Source organism: Saimiri boliviensis, chromosome 6 (genome assembly GCF_048565385.1).
Source record: "Saimiri boliviensis isolate mSaiBol1 chromosome 6, mSaiBol1.pri, whole genome shotgun sequence".
Taxonomy (NCBI): domain Eukaryota; kingdom Metazoa; phylum Chordata; class Mammalia; order Primates; family Cebidae; genus Saimiri; species Saimiri boliviensis.
In genome coordinates, this window is record NC_133454.1 from 18,646,608 (window position 1) to 18,654,751 (window position 8,144).

Sequence of the window (8,144 nt, forward strand, 5' to 3'; positions counted from 1 at the left end):
ATATAAACTTATGTGACCATTATCCAGAAAAAGATTAGAACATTTTCATGACTCCAGAAAGTATCCTTACGTCTCTTTCTGAGTGAAGCCACCCACTTCCAGAGGTAACTACTATATTGATTTCTGCTACCATAAATCTGTTTTGCCTGTTATAGAGCTTCACATAAATGGAATTATACAGAATGAACTTTTGTTTCTAGTTTATTTTGCTCAACAGTTTTTAGATCTATCCATGTTATCACATTAGTAGTTTATATTATTGACTAGGTATAATTCATGGTACAAACACAAAACAATTTCTCTCTTTCTCTCTCTCTCTCTCTCTCTCTCTTTTTTTTGTCAAACTTTTTATTTAATATTCTGTAGTTGTTTAACACACGCTACAACGGTCATATTGGGGGAGGGGAAAGGGAGGTTCTTGCAGATTCCCAGGGAAATGTCAGAAAGGCAAAACGATCGGCATACTTCATTTGCTTTTTTGGGTTTACTGAGTAAACAGCACTTTCCTTACATAAGCATCTGATTTCAGATTTTTCATACTGACAACACTGAGATTTCAGTTGAAAGACACCCTGAAATCTTGAGTAGAGTACCCCAATCACCCTCTAATAGCTAGCTTGTTTGTACAGGCAGAACGATTCTCTTCATTTTTTACATGGCTGGATGTTTTGTGGAAGATCTTAGAATTTCTTCCCTAATTTACTGGGGAAAATCACATAGGAAGTGGCCATTAAGGACACTTTTATTTGGAAAGTGTACAAGAAATCTTAAGACATTTAACATTTGCTTGTTGCAAATGTCATAAAGTCAATAAAATTAAACATGTTTTAATTTTTTCCTCACAAGAATATAAAAATTATGGAGGGGAACTTAACAGGGAATTTAAAAAAGGTAATATATATTTTTTCTTTTAGTAGTCCTTGGGTAGTGATGACAGAATAGTTTCCATTTTTTGTTTCTTTGAACTGGGATTTTGGTGCCAGTTTTGTTTGTTTCTAGTATCTGTTTCTGCCTCCCCCTCTATCAGATCGGCTTCCTTCACGGCCACCACCTCTAGGTGTTCTTTGGCTTGAACTGCTGTAGGAATCATGTGGAGGAGGGTACCCTCTTTCCATAGAAGGAGGAAGCCCTCTTTCTTGTCTGCCAACCTGATAATGACCACTTAAGTAGAGATCACTTCAGCTGATTGAGTAACTGTCTCGACTTCCACCATATCTGTCACGTGAGCTGCTGTAATCATCATAGCAACTGCTTCCACCATAAGAAGGTGGGGGCCCTCGTGTAGGTGGAGCGCTACGTGAGTTGCCAAAACTCTCATGTGAATCTCTGTAGAAACCTCCACTTTGATGATCTGAAGAGTCACGATCATGACCATATCATCTCTATCACTATAGCCTCTTGATAGATAGTCATCACTTGAATTGGAGTGACCATAATCACGATAAGTATAATCTCATGGTGGTGCATAATCTCTTATATCACGAAAACTTGGATAATCGCTGCTTGAACAGCTGTCTCTAGTAGAATACCCATCATCTCGTGGGGACAAATAAACATCTCTATGAGAGGGCAGCAGTTCCCTTTGAGGTGGGCCTCGTAACTATCTCTTCCACCTGATACAGGAGATCTTCCTCCCATTCCACTGCTGCTGCAAACTGGTCCTGAAGGTGCAGATCTCTTAGGAGGACCCCCCACTGCTTGGTGGTGGTATTGTTTTTTTTTTTTTTTGTATTTTTAGACTTTGTGGTTTTTTTTCAATTGCATTTTCGGTTTTGGGGTACATGTGAAGAACATGCAAGATTGTTGCATAGGTACACACATGGCAGTGTGATTTGTTGCCTTCCTCTCCCTCACCTATATCTGGCATTTCTCCCCATGCTATCTCTCCCCAGCTCCCCACCCCCCACTGTCCTTCCCCTATTTCCCCCGACAGATCCCAGTGTGTGATGCTCCTCTCCCTGTGTCCATGTGTTCTCATTGTTCAATACCCACCTGTGAATGAGAACATGCGGTGTCTGATTTTCTGTTCTTGTGTCAGTTTGCTGAGAATGATGGTTTCCAGTTTCATCCATGTCGCTACAAAGAACACAAACTCATCGTTTTTTTATGGCTGTGTAGTATTCCATGGTGTATATGTGCCACATTTTCCCTGTCCCAGTCTATCATCGATGAGCATTTGGGTTGGTTCCAAGTCTTCGCTATTGTAAACAGTGCTGCAATGAACATTCATGTGCATGTATCCTTATAGTAGAACGATTTATAATCCTTTGGATATATACCCAGTAATGGGATTGCTGGGTCAAATGGAATTTCTATTTCTAGGTCCTTGAGGAATCACCACATTGTCTTCCACAATGGTTGAACTAATTTGCAGTCCCACCAACAGTGTAAAAGTGTTTCTATTTCTCCACATCCTCTCCAGCATCTTTTGTCTCCAGATTTTTTAATGATCGCCATTCTAACTGATGGGAGATGGTATCTCAATGTGCTTTTGATTTGCATTTCTCTAATGATCAGTGATGAGCAGCATTTTTTCATATGTTTGCTGGCCTCATATATGTCTTCTTTTGTAAACTGTCTGTTCATATCCTTCGTTCACTTTTGAATGGGCTTGTTTCTTTCTTTTTTTTTTTTTTCTTGTAAATCTGTTTTAGTTCTTTGTAGATTCTGGATATTAGCCCTTTGTCGGATGGGTAGATTGCAAAAATTTTTTCCCATTCTGTTGGTTGCTGATTCACTCTAATGACTGTTTCTTTTGCTGTGCAGAAGCTGTGGAGTTTGATTAGGTCCCATTTGTCTGTTTTGGCTTTTGTTCCCAATGCTTTTGGTGTTTTGGTCATGAAGTCCTTGCCTATGCCTATGTCCTGAATGGTTTTGCCTAGTTTTCTTTTAGGGTTTTTATGGTGTTAGGTCTTATGTTTAAGTCTTTAATTAGTGTAAGGTGTCAGGAAGGGGTCCAGTTTCCGCATTGTGCACATGGCTAGCCAGTTTTCCCAGCACCATTTATTAAACAGGGAATCCTTTCCCCATTGCTTGTTTTTGTCAGGTTTGTCAAAGATCAGATGGTTGTAGATGTGTGGTGTTCCCTCCAAGGCCTCTGGTCTGTTCCATTGGTCTATATCTCTGTTTTGGTACCAGTACTCTGCTGTTTTGATTACTGTAAACTTGTAGTGTAGTTTGAAGTCCAGTAGTGTGATTCCTCCAGCTTTGTTCTTTTTGCTTACAATTGACTTGGCTATGCGGGCTCTCTTTTGGTTCCATATGAAGTTTAAGGTGGTTTTTTCCAGTTCTGTGAAGGTCATTGGTAGCTTGATGGGGATAGCATTTAATCTAAATTACTTTGGGCAGTATGGCCATTTTCATGATATTGTTTCTTCCTAAGCATGAGCATGGAATGTTTCTCCATCTGTGTCCTCTCTCATTTCATTGAACAGTGGTTTGTTGTTCTCCTTGGAAAGGTCCTTTACATTCTTTGTTAGTTGTATTCCTAGGTATTTTATTCTCTTTGCAGCAATTGCGAATGGCAGTTCATTCTTGATTTGGCTCTCTTTAAGTCTGTTATTGGTGCATAGTAATGTTTGTGATTTTTGCACATTGATTTTGTATCCTGAGACTTTGCTGAAGTTGCTTATCACCTTAAGGAGATTTTGGGCTGAGACAATGGGGTCTTCTAAATATACAATCATGTTGTCTGCAAATAGAGACAATTTGACTTCCTCCTTTCCTAACTGAATACTCTTTATTTCTTTTTCTTGCCTGATTGCTCTGGCTACAACTTCCAATACTATATTGAATAGGAGTGGTGAGAGAGGGCATCCTTGTCTAGTGCCAGATTTCAAAGGGAATGCTTCCAGTTTTTGCCCATTCAGTATGATATTGGCTGTTAGTTTGTCATAAATAGCTTTTATTATTTTGAGATAGGTTCCGTCATTACCTAGTTTATTGAGGGTTTTTTAGCATAAAGGGCTGTTGAATTTTGTGAAAGGCCTTCCTCTGCATCAATTGAGATAATCACATGGTTTTTGTCTTTGGTTCTGTTTATGTGGTGAATTACATTTATAGACTTGCATATGTTGAACCAGCTTTACATCCCCAGGATGAAGCCTACTTGAACATGGTGGATAAGCTTTACAGTGTGTTGTTACAATCGGTTTGTCAGTATTTTATTGAAGATTTTTGCATCTATGTTCATCATGGATATTGGCCTGAGGTTTTCTTTTCTTGTTGAGTCTCTGCCGGGTTTTGGTATCAGGGTGATGTTGGTCTCATAAAATGATTTGGGAAGGATTCCTTCTTTTTGTATTGTTTGGAATAGTTTCAGAAGGAATGGTACCAACTCCTCTTTGTATGTCTGGTAGAATCTGGCTGTGAATTCATCTGGACCTGGGCTTTTTTGGGTGGTAGGCTATTAATTGCTGCCGCAACTTCAGCCCTTGTTATTGGTTTATTCAGGGTTTCAACTTCTTCCTGGTTTAGGCTTGGGAGGAGGCAAGTGTCCAGGAATTTATCCATTTCTTCCAGGTGTACTAGTTTATGTGCATAAAGTTGTTTGTAATAATCTCTGATGGTGGTTTGTATTTCTGTGGAGTCTGTGGTGATATCCCCTTTATTGTTTTTTATTGTATCTATTTGATTATTCTCTCTTTTCTTTTTTATTAATCTGGCTAGTGGTCTGTCTATTTTGTTGATCTTTTTGAAAAACCAGCTCCTGGATTTGTTGATTTTTTGAAGGACTTTTTGGGTCTCTATCTCCTTCAGTTCTGCTCTGATCTTAGTTATTTCTTGTCTTCTGCTCGCTTTGAGTTTTTTTTGATCTTATTCCTCTAGCTCTTTCAATTTTGATGATAGTCAATTTTAGATCTTTTCTTGCTTCTAATGTGGGCATTTATTGCTATATATTTTCCTCTAGACACTGCTTTAAATGTGTCCCAGAGATTCTGGTATGTTGTGTCTTCGTTCTTGTTGGTTTCAAAGAACATCTGTATTTCTGCCTTCATTTTGTTGTTTATCCGTTCAACATTCAAGAGCCAGTTGTTCAGCTTCCGTGAAGTTGTGTGGTTCTGAGTTAGTTTCTGAATTCTGAGTTCTAACTTGATTGCATTGTGGTCTGAGAGACTGTTTGTTATGATTTCCATTCTTTTGCATTTGCTGAGGAGTGATTTGCTTCCAATTATGTGGTCAATTTTAGAGTAGGTGTGATGTGGTGCTAAGAAGAATGTATATTCTGTGGATTTGGGGTGGAGAGTTCTGTAAATGCCTATTAGGTTTGCTTGTTCCAGGTCTGAGTTTAAGTCCTGGATATCCTTGTTAATTTTCTGTCCTGTTGGTCTGTCTAATGTTGACAGTGGGGTGTTAAAGTCTCCCACTATTATTGTGTGGGAGTCTAAGTCTCTTTGTAAGTCATTAAGAACTTGCTTTATGTGTCTGGGTGCTCCTGCATTGGATGCGTATATATTTAGGATCATTAGCTCTTCTTGTTGGATTGATCCTTTTACCATTATGTAATGCCCTTCTTTGTCTCTTTTGATCTTTGTTGGTTTAAAGTCTATTTTATCAGAGACTAGGATTGCAACTCCTGCTTTTTTTTGCTCACTATTTGCTTGGTAAATCTTCCTCCAACCCTTTATTTTGAGCCTTTGTGTATCCTTGCAAGTGAGATGGGTTTCCTGGATACAGCACACTGGTGGTGGTCTTCTTTTAACAGGTAGTGGTACCCTGCAAGAACTCGTGTTAAAATTCGTGGAATATTCACCATCATTCATATGTTCTCCCCATGAGGGAGGCCCCCTGGTTCCTTCACTTCCTCCTCTTCCACCTCTAAGACCTGTTGGAGGGCCTCTACTTCTTGGAGGTGGAGGCAGTCCACGACTACTACTTTCAAATGATAGTTTGGTGGCTTGTTTCACCTTGATGGCTTTTTCATCTAATGACTTTTTATTCATGTCTCTGGCTGCATCCTTAGCATCTGCTGGGTTTTCAAAGGTGACAAAAATTAGATCCTCTTGATTTGTTGGTTTCATGGTCTTTTGTCAATACTACTTTGACTATTTGTCCATATTTGCCAAATCCTGCTTCAAGAGCTTTTTAGTTTGTTTCTGTATTAAGCCCACCAGTGAAGAGCTTTCCTGGGTGATCTGCTTCAACCATTTTTTTACCCCCAACTGGTGAGTCAGAGGGGTGACATTGGGTTCAAGCTCCAAATAGCTTGCCAACAAGGGCTTCCTACCCAGCTCAACACAAGTGGCGGCTTCTGGGTTTGAAAACTGAACCGCGAAGCTGCTAGCACTACTACACAACCAAAACAATTTCTTCTTTGTCCATTCTTCTGTAGATAGACATCTGGGTTATGTCAGGTTTGGGCTATTATAAATAAAGCTCCTATGAGTATTACAATACAAAACTTTTTGTGAATATTTGCATGTTTATTTTAGGAATATACCTAAAAGTGGAATTGCTTGGTAGATAACATGTTTGTCTTTATCATAAATTGTTAGACCAATTTGTAAATTTGGTTTAACATTGTAGAGTTCCACTCACAGTGCATGAAAGTTCAAATTACTCTATCTCTTTAATTACTTTTTGTGGCCAATCTTTTTATTTTAAATTTGGCCATTTTGGTGACCATCTCATTTTGGTTTTATTTTGGAAAAGTGTATGTTTTTTATTTTTATGAAGTTGGATTTATTAATTTCTTTTTTTGTGAGAAAGAAAGTGACTTTTATGTCTTAACTAAAACACTTTTGCCTACTCCAAGGTCAGGAAAATACTCTACATTTTCTTCTAGGATCTTTATAGTTTTAGCTTTCATATTTAGGTCTGTGATACAGATTTAATTACTCGTTTTTGTGGTGTGAGGTAGGGGCTAAAGTTAGTTTTTATGTTTCAAACATATGTAAAAATATAATAGTATGATGAGCTCCCAAGTACCCATCACTGTGCTTTGATAATTATCACCATTATTGTTTGACATGCTCCTCACCCACTTTCCTGACTTCAAACTGAATTATTAGAAAATTTTTGATATTGTATTTTCATCTATTACAATTTCAGTGTATATATAAGAGATAAGAAGTGTTTAAAAAACAATGCAACCACAATACTCCTATTATGCCTAAGCAAGTAACTATAATTACTCAATATCATCAAAATTTAGATTATTTTCCACATTTTCCTAGTTGTCTTATAAATTTTAAAAATTATTTTTTCTTATTTTTTGAGACAGAGTTTTGTTCTTGTTACCCAGGCCATAGTGCAATGGTGCAATCTCAGCTCATTGCAACCTCTGCCTCCCGGTTCAAGCAGTTCTCCTGCCTCAGCCTCCCAAGTAGCTGGGATTATAGGCATGTGCCACCATGCCAGGCTAATTTTATTGTATTTTTTAGTAGAGATGGGGTTTCACTATGTTGGTCAGGCTGGTCTCAAACTCCTGACCTCAGGTGATCCACCCACTTCAGCCTCCCAGAGTCCTGGGATTACAGACTTGAGCCACTGCACTCTGGCCAAAAATTAGTTTATTTTTTAAAACTAAACTATGGATTCAAATGATTTCTTTATATTGATTTGGTTGCAAAGTCTTGCAAGTATGCTTTAATCTAGTAAATACACTCCTGCCCTTTACAAATTATTTGTTGAAGAAATATTGAAATTTTTTTCTCCCTATAGTTTCCCACCCTCCAGATTTTGCTGTTTGAATCTTTTTGGTGTGATTTAAAATATTCCCTCTCTCCTGCAATCACTGTGAATTGATGATTAAATCAACATTCCCCAACGGGCTCAAAGACACATGCAAATGGCTCAGGACCTATAGAATTCACTGGCTAGGAGAAATGACAACAGGTTTGATCTCCTTCAAGTTAATGTTTCTAATTTCTCTTCTTCTTTTTTGATGTAATACAAAGGGGAGAAACTCTCTCATTCTGAGTAGCTCCATTCTTCTCCTGTTGGCCTCCTGGGTCAAGTGGGTCAAATATTCCTTCTTGTGCAGAAGTCCCTTGGTGCAGTGGAGCCGTCATTGCTCCACACTGGGGCATATTCTTAGGTATATGGTACACTCACTCACCTGGATTAGGAGCCTGAGCTACCTCTTCCTTCAGGTACAGAGATCTCAGTGCAGCAGCAACCCCTCTACTCCATGCCCAGATGTA

The 8,144-nt window shown here is 38.6% G+C and overlaps 1 pseudogene; it reads right to left on the minus strand.

Moving 5' to 3' along the window:
- Window positions 1-995: 995 nt before the first annotated feature.
- LOC101049501 (RNA-binding motif protein, X chromosome-like) lies at window positions 996-6,147 on the minus strand (annotated as a pseudogene).
- Window positions 6,148-8,144: the final 1,997 nt, after the last annotated feature.